General features: G+C 33.0%; 1 protein-coding gene and 1 pseudogene across 2 annotated transcripts in view; both read right to left on the minus strand.

The window, feature by feature from the left end:
* The window catches only part of DCC (DCC netrin 1 receptor), a 1,006,514-nt gene that overhangs the window by 425,010 nt on the left and 568,531 nt on the right, over window positions 1–12,973 (minus strand). The window lies entirely within an intron of this gene.
* Window positions 623–1,222, minus strand: LOC150002542 (high mobility group protein B3 pseudogene; annotated as a pseudogene).

Here is a 12,973-nt window from a genome sequence, read left to right on the forward strand (position 1 = left end):
TTCTCTGAGGCCTGTTCACTGCTGAGCTGTGACAGTCTTTCCCACATTCATTACATACAGTAGAGGTGGCTTCAGTGTCCCTATAAAACAGGAAGCAGATGTCTCTATTCCTTCAGGTAAGTTTTAGGATCGCTTCTTCCTACCTTACTGACTCCTATTATATATGTGATCTGCTATAAAAACGGGGGAGAGAACCCAATCGCCCTGGAGGATGGTATATTTTTCTAGGCTGTTATGGTCAAGAAGAAGATATATTAGAAAGATAAGTAGCACCTTCTCAGCTTAAGAATGCCCAGATAACCATTCTTTGCGTTGACTTTTTTAAAATAAGTAATAAAGGCTTTGGATAACAATGTTTTAGGTAAGCTCTGGTGACTGGAAGAGACAAGAAAAACTCTTTTAAGGAAGGGATGTCATTATAGACAGAGATCGCTAAAACCTTTTCAGATCTTTAGAAGACTTCTTCAAATTTTATTTTCTAAAAAAGAGGGAACAAGGGTAGCATGGGATGAAGATTGCCCGAGTGTGGGTGACTAATTCGAGCCATGATCTTCATTGACAGGAGATTTTATTTATTTTTTATTATTTTATTATTATTATTTTTTACAGATAAACAGTTTTTTTATTCATCCTCCTCCTCCTCTTCCTCCTCCTTTTCCTCCTCATCTTCTTCATCTTCCTCTTCAACCTTTTTCTGGGCAACTTTAGCAGGACCCTTTGCGCCATCAAACTTTCCTTTAGACTTATAGTCAGTGACATCCTTCTCATACTTCTCCTTCAGCTTTGCAGCCTTATTGTTGTACGGCAGCATTTCACTGTCACTTAAGTTATTCCACATCTCGCCCAGCTTCTTTGCCACATCTCCAATAGAGATGCCAGGGTTTGTGGATTTGATCTTAGGATGGAATTCTGAACAGAATAGGAAGAATCCAGATGGTGGCCTTTTGGGGGCATTAGGGTCCTTCTTCTTTCCTCCTTTAGCTGGTCCATAATCCTTCATTTCCCGATCATAGTGTACTTTATCTGCCTTTGCCATCTCATCAAATTTAGATTTCTCTTTCCCCGACATTGTCTTCCACCTCTCAGAGTACTTCTTGGAAAATTCTGCAAAACTGACAGGAACCTCTGGGTTTTTCTTCTTATGTTCCTCTCTGCAAGTCTGCACAAAGAAGGCATAAGCAGGCCTCTTGCCCTTTGGCTTCTTGGGATCACCTTTAGCCATCCTGACTGTATTGTTTGCTAGTCTGGGCGGCGCAGGGCACGACACGTGGCCGACAGGAGATTTTAATAGGATAAAACCAAGGATCATAATGCATGACTGAAAAAAAGACCATTGATCCCCAATGAAGATTTGAAAAGCTGACAGGGGTCAGATTTCAGAAACTGCTTCTGAAGGTCCTTAAATGACACAGCAGTACTGCATTTAATATAGTAGTAAATGGTCAGAAACTTGGCTTCAAGCCCAGTTCCACCACTTGCCATGGTTATACCATGGTTAGGAAGATTGTGTCCTTAGAGGAAACATGGATGAAATATAAAAGAAGAATAAACAAATGTCTTTTTATATTATAAAAAAAGAAAGAAAATGCTCTATTGATGTCACAAAGCTTTTCTTTTTTTCCTCATTTTCTCAATTATGTTTGCGTTCACATTAAAATAAACAAATATCACTATCTTCACCAACACCTTACAGTGATTTAATATATATACATACATCTCCATAGGTTGTGGGGGGCTTCAGCTTTTCAAAATCTCTGGAGATTATTCAATTAATCCTACATAAATCGTATGAACAATCACCCAGAAAAGGCATCCTCCAAGCTCAGTGGGGACATCTTGCATGATGAGAAAATCGTTCTCTAATAATGAAACTTATTCTAGTTTTGAAATGTTTATAAACATTCTAAAGATTATTTTAGAATTTAAAAATTTTTTAATTTTATTGTATTTTTCTACCACCATTATCCTCCCCATTTCCTCTCCCACCTCCACCCTCCCCCACCTCCTCCCCCTCCCCCTGCAATCACCGCACTGCTGCTATGTCCACGGTCCTTTTTCCTTATTGCTCCATCTCTCTGCCCTCCAACTGCATCCTCGCCAGCTGTCAGCCTGCTCTCTATCCCTGTATTAAACCATTAAGTTATCCATATCCTGTTCTAAGTCTTAGTTTATTCCACCAAGAAACATATATTTTATGACTCAATACTCTCTGATATGAAAGTTCTTTTCATACATCATAAGATAGATTTTGCTTACTTAATCTCCAATTCCCCAGTCTAAACATCTTCAGTTATTTTAACTGTTCCTCTAATAGCATGGTTTTGATTTCTATTCACTATCCTAGACAGAATATTTTAAATATATTGTGGGATAAAACATCCTCAAGTTTGGCATCAGAGTCTAATAGACTCTTATTCTAGAATAGTCATGCCATAATAAGGATTGGCATTTCCCTAATGTTTGGAACTATACTTCTATACCACAGTTCAACCTTAGGTCTGCTAGTTGGCTGCAGCTCAAGTGATATCACACTCGCCTTTATCAATGCATTGAACAGGGAAGAGCCAAGTTAACAGCCCTGAAGCAAATGATCATTTCAACCGATATCAATTCATCACTCTTTCTTTCTAAGGTTATATTCTCACATCATTAAATGGCCCACTGTCCTCATTTTTTCTCAAGAAGAGCATGAAAAATTCAGGAGTGGGGTTCTAACAAATCTTCTAGATCTTCCAGTCTAATATCATTTTTTAAATTGACAGAAGATTAGTTTTAAATATCTTGTTTTTCATAAACTCTCATCTGTTTCAGGTAACCCCTCAGTAAATAAATGCCCATAGATCATTTATTTGATTATATCTTTCCAAACTTTTAACCAGACTAAGGTCAAAATTAGAGGTCATAGATTGAAGCTCTAGGCATTTTTAGGGTTTAACCTACTCTGTAATATTTTAATTTCATAATATTAGTTGAATGTGTTCATATGTTATTTATACAGATACAAAAATTTAGATAGGGGAAAACCTACAATGATATTTCCCTTACTTCAATGAAGGTGGCAAATAAAAGAAAGGAGGCATAGCATGGAAAGTGGTTTATTTTTTTACATAAAAAGCTACAGCAAATTGTTAATACTATTAGCTATGAAAGATACGCCCAGTTTATATCTATTAAGAAACAAGTACAATCCCTTTACACACTTCAGCTAAAATTTTAACATTTAACACATATTTCAAAGGCCTTAGAAAATTTAAATTGAATTGGTAATTAAAGTGCTGTGATTATTTAAAAGCTGATCTGATCGAAGGACTAGAAGCCCACTAGAGATCAGTTATTATGAAAGGGTCCTTGGTTTAGCTGCCAGGAACTACTGGGTCTACCTTGCAGAGTCAAAGATAAGTTTCCCATCCCCTTTGATGACACTTCTGCTCATCTTCCTCCATCTTCATTACTTTGATGAGCTCTTTGGCTCAGGGGGAAGTTCCCCTCAGCTCAGATATGTGGAAAGCATCAGCAAAGTCTTAAGAGTTATGCAAATATAATGTGTTAACAGTAACTTCACACATTATCCTCTTGGGATGATTATTTGGAATTTTTGAATGAAAATGTACTTTAGAGATTACAAAGGAGGCAAACAAAGGTCAAATTCCTGAAATAACATGCACTAGGTTATACCCAGAAAGAATGACAGAAAACTTCTCCTGGTACTTAAGAGTTTTCTTCCTACTAACTATGCTGATTCTTATGTTTTATAAAACTCTTTAGAGTAAACTACTCTATGAAAAAAAATTAGCTTGTTTCTTTTTTAACCATGATACACTCAAGTACAAACGATGAATTTTGCTCTTAGAATTTTTTCTGGGAGTCTATTCTCTCCATTGTAACACGTTTTTGCCTAGTTCTTCACCTTCTCCCCAATCAAGTTATGAAGTATTTCATTCCACCTGTTTAATAATCAAAACATCTATCAAAATGTAATCATCTGAACTAAAATTGAGCCATGACATACAAATACACACTTTAGACTGAATTTATAAGTTTGCTGATGTAAAATAATTCCACTAACTAGATGACCAAGTGAAATCTGGGGCATCAGCCATTAGGATAATAAGGGTTAAACGATCCATGTATATCACATAGCAGTTGTCAAAACAATCCACTCAAAAGTGAGGCTTTTGAAAGTGCCAGGCACTGTGCTAAACTCTAGAGATACTATTGCATTAATTTTTCACAAACTCTATGTTATCATTATTGTACACCTATTTTAAAATACAAATATCAGAAAGGAAAAATAATTGACGGAATATCACTCAGCTGTCAAATGGAAAATCACATTTTAAATAGACTTCTGAAGAGCTCCAAGGTCCAGATTTTTAACTTTGATGACGCACTGCCAAAAACCTGGAGCGCCTTAGCAGAATCTTGAGAAGAAACTTTCTTTTAGAAATGATCTCATATTAAACATCAACCTAGTTTTAAGACTATCTGTTCTTTAAAAAAAATTATTATTTCCCAAAAGATTTTTTTATGGTTATGTCACATCTTGGTTATGGAGTAGTAAAAACTTCCATACTATTTAGTAGTAATTAATGTGGCATGTTATTTATTATAAAACTAGGGGAAAAAAGGGATGAAAATAATGGACTTTAACTAGATTCCTTAAGTGTAAAAAATATATGGTGGTATATGAATAAAGGTATAACAACAAAAAATGCCCCAAAATGGATTTATGCTGTCAGCCAATTTGTGTTGTACACATAACCTCTCATTGCCCGTTGTGAACTATCAGTATGATGGCATTGAACATGAACTGGGGAAGCGCTATGCAGTCGGCTCTCATGAGCTGGCACAACCAATAATGTAAAACTTCATTTTTTTGAGTTGTTGAATCCTTTATGTAAAATCTAAGTGGAAATTTGAAGTCAGTATTCCAGAAGCAATAAATATAAAAATTCTTTTAACTTGATTATATTTTTATACAACAGTTATTTTCTTGTAATTTTAGTAATAGCTTTTTTCTAGAAAATCGTAATAACTTCATTTTTACTTTGTTTTGTTTCATTGATTTAACATGTTCTTAATTTTTTTTTTTTTAATGAAAAGCAAAACCCAGAAAACTATCATGTTGCAGTCATTGGTATGGTGTTTTATGAGACAGACCTCCAAGAATCTGTCTGTTTGATTATTTGCTCTCAAAAGTATATAATTGCTGAACTATTTGTAATTTACCTTGGAGTACAAATGAACAATAAAGGTACTAAAGGTATGTCTTTATCTTATATTTATTTTTCTTACAAAAAATTTTAATGCTTCTTCGGTAGAATAAATACTGTTCTTGCAATGAATTGTTCAAACAGCAGATAGTGATTGCCATTAAGTCCTGTTTCCTTAATTCTGATAAAGGATATTATAATCTTTATACAAATTTAAACTCATCAACTCTTTGAAATTTAACTTACTCACTCTTCAATCTATTAATATAACTTGTTTCCAGTTAATATAAAATATTGGGATACATAATTTATTTGCTTGTCTGAGTATTTTGAAAAAAAAAGGATTAAACTTATTATTTGATTTGTTTTTTTGCTTTCATTTTCTGGATTGTCTATAGTCATCAAATCTGAGTTTCACAAATTAAGCTCACCAGGAAAGAAAATCTTGTCAATAAACATTCAGCTTATCTGTGATTTCTTATAAACATCTGCGTAGTAGAGTTGAGTAGTTCTACCAACAGTGCAAAAAAGAAAAATAAAAACCAAATAATCTCCAGTCTAGTGACACATTTTAATATTTCCCCCCATATCATTACAACACTTTTCAAATAAATTTAGTTCCTAATTTTTACAGTTTTCTGATTATTTATGAGTATGTATATATACTATATATATTTGATCACATAACAGTTGCTAAATTTTATTTATTGAGCACTCACTATATTCTTTGTAATTATTAATTCTTAGTTCTTACAACAATCTCAGGAAAGTAAACTTATTATTCTCATTCTACTGATAAGAAACTGAGGCAGAGAGGTACAGCAACTTACCCACATTCCCAAGTTCACAGAACTAAGAAGAAACAGATTTGGAATCAAGCTCAGATATTGTGATCCTAGGGCTTATGGCTTAACCTATCTTTTAGTAAGAATATGCATTTAGATTTTATCCTTTTAAAAAACCTATTATAAATTTTTATACATGCTAATCCTTCATATTTAATTAATTTTCCTAAAATCATATTCTGAAGTGTATGCTTTGCAATAAATAAAAATATTTTGAACTGAAAAAGCATTTAGATAAATTTATATACTAAAATGTATTAATGCACACATGTACAGCACAGAATATTAACCTTACTAATATAATCTGGAAACACTGAGAAATATAGCTTTCCCAATATTTTAATTGCAACTTAATTGCTAAATCAATTTTAGAAATTTTAGGCTAAAGAGTAATAGTCTATGAAGTTATATGTAGGTGAAATAAGGGCTTTTGAATAATATCCAGGGTAAATCAAACGTAGCCAATATTCTGGTGCACACATTTCCCAAAACTCTAATTAAGGTTTTCCAGAGTAGTGCAACATTCATCAAGTCATTCAAGTTTATTTCCCTTGTCAGACCAAGTTACAACTAGAATTAACAGTGAAGTGCTTTACTTCCCTTGATTATAAGTACATCTTCAAGATCATGATCTGATTAAAACAATCAATTGAATTTCAAAATTAGTTGAGTACAGTGCTGGAAATGCTTTAATATATAACCACACAACTTCTTATCCTTTTCTCCATGGAAATCCTTCCTTTAAAGTAAAAACATACCGTTATTTAGAATAGCAACTGTCTGTTCAATACTTCTGCTCAGAGAATGCTGGGTGCATGGTATTTCACAGTTTACACCTACCTGTCTGTCACCCTCACTTGACTTCTCAGCTCGCCAGACACATAATAGAACAAGACATAATAATAGTCATTAACAGACACATTTGATTCTCTCTGCGCAAGTATTCACTCACAGCTCATTCACTTCAATTGCTTTATAGCAAAACCTTCCAATTCATGTTCTGTATTACTGTGTTTTCAGCTTGAGACGATCTTACAATTTTCAAAGGTTAGACAGAACACTTCATACATCGAGAGGAAGACTACTTGACTGAGGATTCCATTCCCTCTTAGACTCTTCAAAGAAAACCTTCACCTTCACACTATTCTCTGTACCCCATGGGGCTGACCTTTCTGGATGGTCTCAATGGACTTGCCTTACCCTCAGACATTCAGTGGGTCCAACAATGTGAGGAACCAACAGGAGGCAGAAGAAAGGAAAGTCAGAATGTTTTTTCTCCCTGTCCCCTCACTTCTAAGCCACAGCTGATTGGTTGTACCTCTCTACCAAAAGCTCTTGTTAGGTGGCCACAGAACTCACTCCATGTTCTATAACCTTGCCCCCCTCCCTTTCAATCTACTGGCCTAGAAGTGATCCTGAACTAAGCCCATGGGCTTACTACTCTCTCTCTCTCTCTCTCTCTCTCTCTCTCTCTCTGTTTATTAAACTTTCCCCACTCCTTTTAAAATAGCCTGCTACTCAGTTGCCAGCTAAGGGTGCCAGGACCTTGTTGTATAGATCTCAAACCCTTCCTAATGGAAATTTTGTTGTCCTGAGAAGTACTTTAATACAAAGATGCAAGAAGACACAATTCATGTATTTGTTACAGTTTTCTCTTTGCTTCAATATATATTGGCAGGTGTTTACCCAAAGCTAATTAGTTTGCATTAACATTTACACTGAGGGTTAAGAACTAATAAGAAGTGTGGAGTATACCACATTGATTAAAAATATTGCATATGACCTTTTCCTTTCTCTGATTATTATTGATTCCAAGTAACTTTTTGGTGCAAGTTTAATTTTGAAAATAACCCTCATAGACTTGATCAATAACATCTCTGTTATCTTTATGAATATGTTATTTTAAGTGTTGGAAGTTCTATTGTAAATATTTTAAGCATGATTCATAAAAACATTTATAATTTGCTAATATCTCATTGGTGTTGGAATATGGTTTAATGTTAAGAGTTTTAGGGAAAAAAAAACTTTTTAAGCTACTATTACCACTGATGAACTGCACCAAATTCAAGTTTTGTTTTGTTTTTGGCACAAATCATCCTAAAATATTTGGTCAGTTTCTTGTTTAATTTGAACTTTTCATATAAGTCTATAGATTTCTAGCTTTTCTTGAAAAATTAGGTTTTTCACAATCCAGTCTTGGGATTGGGTAGTAGTTGTATTTCTTAAGCAAGGTGCATGTCTACTCTGTTCCCACAGTCCCCATCATCCCTTGTTTCTTACAAATCCGATTCAGCTTTAGTTTATCTGTACCTGTAAGGCTTATTGATAAGGGAGGTCATAGAGGCCAGGATGAGTCTAGTGTGAGTAACCAGTAAGAGTGTATAGAACCCAAGGATAAAGAGATGACATAATTTGAAGTTCAGATCCACATAATTACAAGCATTCTAAGATTATAGCTCATGGCAGTATCCAGCTTCTGTTTAATTTTCAAGATATAAAATTTCCTAACTCAGAACTTCTCTCAAATAAAAATTAGGAGGTATTGACTATTAAATACCAATGAACCATACAGGCAAAAGAGAGATATTAAGCCTTGATACCAGTTATAAGAGCTGTAGGTTCAAATGGATATTGAAAAGGCAATGGGTTGTAGAAAAGATCCTGCATATTAGATTACTGAATGCTTTTTGCTATCTTATTTGTAAAGATGCGATGTTTTTGAAAGAATTGTGCTGTATAGTATAGAACTTAGTGCTAAAACTCTGCTTAATACTGATGTTCCTGGCTATCTTACAATAATATTCAGGCATCACGTTTTCTCAGCTCAAATAAACTTTGAGCTCTCCATGGTTCTGGACTCTAGTTTTAAACCATTAGTAGGAAGAGAGGGATATTAGACTAAGAAAATATATTTATAAATATTGCATGAAAAATAGATAATCATGATTTAGATATAAAACAGAATGATATGCACCTAAATTAAATGTAGAAAAGTCCAGATTCAATTATTTTAATTTCTGTCTTGAGTACCTCTAAAATCAAAAATAAAGAATGCCCTTTGCTTATCAAACAATTTTATTTTGAATATACACAAGATTATAACATTCATTCATTCATTCATTTAATGTTAAACAATAAATGTTGTTTGGACACATACAATATTGTAGGTATCATATTACTCTCTGTTTTTGTATTTCAGAAAACAAAATTAATTACATGTTATGATAGAAGAAGGACATGTTCAGAGAAAGTATCCCTGAGGGAAAGATGTTTAGATGGAGGCACCGAGGATAAATTAAAGCAAGCCAAATAAAATTATAGTTGGAAAGCCAGAATTATTCATTATAGAAAGACTAGAAGATGTAAACACTCTAGAAGGAAAGAAAGAGGGGCAGCAAAGAGGTTAGTGAATTTTTATCTCTTAAAACTATGTTGGGAACAATCAGGCAATCCTTGCATCTGCAATTTGGGTAAAGCTAATGCAGATGAAAGGACGATGTTGTGACATAGCCAACAATGTGATGTCAGTATTCATTTCTATGTAAGTGCTGTTGAGTCAAGAGTTCATATCATCGTGCTTACGTAGAAAACATAATAACAGCTTTAAATCCTTTGGATATTCTTAAGCAATTTTACTAACACCTGGAGGTCACATTTAACATTAAAAATCAGTGGAATACAGATTGTGCCTCTGCATTGGTAAATGCTTGTTGCAACCCCAGTTCCCTAAACAGAGGGATTAAGGACAGGTCATGAAAATAGACTAAAACATTGCCATCCAGGATCATGACTCTAAAAAGGTCCTGTAAGTTTGCAGCAGAAACAACTTTGGGGAGTCTGCATACGTGGAAAAAGAGGTACTACAATTATGTTTGTTTGTTTGTTTTCCGTTTTTTTTTTTTTTTTTTTTTTTTTTTAATTGAGTCAATGGTGTTACATCTACCAGCAATGAATGGATTTAGGACATATGCAACTATTATATTAAACATTTATTTTGTAAAAATTGTATGTGTCTGTATGTGTACATTTTCCTGGGGGTGATAAGTCTCAGTTTTTATCAGTCCTCTGTCAGGTTATGGATCATTACTGTAAACTATGCCTTGACTATCATAAATGTAATCAAGATTACTGGCTCTAGCCAGTAACTACAGATTAAGAATTTAGTATAGACGTTAAACAAATTTACAAACCTGTAAGTTTGTATTTTTCTGTTTCTAAACTACACTTCGTTAAAATAACAATTAGATAGCTAACTGGAAATGAAACCACTGAAAGAAATTCCACTTTTATAAAGAATGAAATAGAGAGTGAGGCTTCCTGCCTTGATGATGTGTTCCTTTAGAATGGTTAATTATTAATTTTAATTTTTATTAGAAGTTGTTGATGTACAAAATTATCTATAAGTAAAAATAGATTTGCATGCTATAAACCATAATAATAAAGTGAAAATTTGTAAACTTTCCATACATCTTAAAAAATAAAACATACCATCACTATTAAATTCCACATTGCCTTTCATAAAACCTGAGTAAAAACTTCTATAAATAATTTTTTAAAGTACTCTACTGCACATTGACACAGAACTTGCCTTTGGCTGAAGATGACTAGCTACTTTTCAGGTTCTCATAGAAGAAATCCTTATCAACCATAAAACATACTTTACTAAAAAAGTTTACTATAAATACTTGACTCAAATTTTTAGTTGCTGATAAGCTTCAAATATTAAAGGGCAGACATGTGAAAAATCTTTTGAAAACAAGCTTAGTTATTCTTTGCTTATTTCTTCTAAAATTTGACAAAGTTGCAAAATTGTTTGATCTTATGCATTTTCATCTCGTCTCAATAAGAAAAATACTTTGACTTCTTTTATGCAATTAATCAAACAAAATAATTAAGTTTTTACTCTATATTTTGTTCCATTTTGGCAGATCATGACTTTTAAAAATGTAAGGTGGTATATTTTATTTCCGTTATTTCTAGTGCATAATAGAATGGAAAGTCACATAACAAAAACATTTTTTTCCTGTTTTTATTATTTAAAAATTGAACTTTTAAGGTTATAGCCAAAGCAAAGGCAAAGATTTTCAAGAATATTTTTCTAACTATAATCTGACATCTGCTTTTTCAAAGGCATGTCCCATTTTGTTCTGTAGAGATATAGTTTCATTATTAATGCTTTTAGTGAAGAATGTTTGTCTCTTTGATTGAACAGTTTTAAATACCAAGTTTAAATTTGAACCAATTCTGAATTAAAAGCTTATTTACAACTATACAAAAAAGAGTGGTTTGACCCACAACTCTCAGTCTCCTCCCTACATTTTCTATCTTAATGGAGCCTGAGAACAGGGAAAAGATAAGGAAAGATATGGATAAATTTGCTTTAAAAAGGTGGGAAAAAATTGGAACTATTGTAACAATATAACCAATAAAATATAATTAAAAAAAAATAAAAATAAAAAGGTAGATAGATACTCTCTAGTAACCTCTTTTTGGTCCAATTTATTTATTGCCATTATTCAGTCATGCACTGAAATTAAAAGTGATGAATTGACTATTTGGATTCTCATACTTATTTGTTAATTCCACAAGTTTTGGAAACTTATTCCCCATATTTTGTCATGTGTTTTGTTGAAAGTAACATGAATTAATAATGTAGCTGTTTTTAAGAAGTATGCTAATGGTTGTAATATTTCATTTATAGAATATAATGGAATTTCCTTTTCTTTCACAATGCATGGGGGTTGTTTAAAGTACAGCCCCTTTAATGCATTAAAAAAACCTTATGATTACCTTCCCAAGTAATAATTTTAGGTTTTGTCTGTTCTTTGACAGAGTCTGTGTGGATCACCATTATTGCTGCATAGTTACAAAAATTTATGATTTTCTTAAAAACACTGTCAATATAATGCTTGTATAAATAATAGACTCATAAGTTTCATGAAAAATAGATTTATCTAAGGTAGCTTACAAAACATTTCAAGTTTTCCCCCTCACTCATGTACACACCCTAAATATGACTGTCACAAAAGGGACCTCCAAAGCCACCAGCAACTAAAGGGAGCCTCGTTAAGGTTAATCTACATCAGAATAGTGTCAATAAACTTAAGCTAGTGAAAATCTGAAATTGCATTTGTACTTAAGAGAGCCTAAGATTAATCACATTCATACAACTTGAATGCTGTTTAATTCAGCTAAATGAATGAAGGTGATGTTTATCCTAAAACTCTAGTCTAAGGTTTTGTCTACCTGGCAGGGCAGAAAGATTTTCCAGTTCCTTCCATACTTAGGATTCACTACATATAATCTTATAAATGAATTGAAAATCAGTTATGAATTAATTTTGTTAAACTAATTATTAACAATCATTATTCTAGATATCAGGGAAATTATAAAGAGAAAAAATACCTAGTGATATTCTAAAATCTGAGTGTGTTGACATTCTATGTTTTATAGAATTTCTAAGGGAATCAAAAGGATGATAATTATATATTTGAGTGTTTTCCTTTAGTAGAGTTTTATATATATTCTAATTTTTATTATTTGGGGAAAAAGTACTTAAAATATAATATATGGGGTATTGTTTGATTCCTCGGGGAATTTAATTAAGTGGAGAACTCAATTCCTCAATACTGCATCATACACATTTCACCAGAAAGTACCGGGCTACCCTCACTTTGGTCTCCCAAGTATTTCCTTTTACCAACATCAGATGGTTACAAGCATCTCAGCCATTCTTTTTAAAGATCTTTGGTAATTCCAAAATCAAATGCCATAATGCTAATTCACTTTATTTAAAAGTAGAGAAACATTCTACCTAACATACCTGCATCTGAAGCAGATCAATAATTATCAGTTTTCCAAAGAACTGCTTAAACTTCAAATATATGCTTAAGAAATTGCAGTGGCTGACCTGCT

This window comes from Furipterus horrens, unplaced genomic scaffold (assembly GCF_987537825.1).
Source record: "Furipterus horrens unplaced genomic scaffold, mFurHor1.1.pri manual_scaffold_8, whole genome shotgun sequence".
Lineage (NCBI taxonomy): Eukaryota > Metazoa > Chordata > Mammalia > Chiroptera > Furipteridae > Furipterus > Furipterus horrens.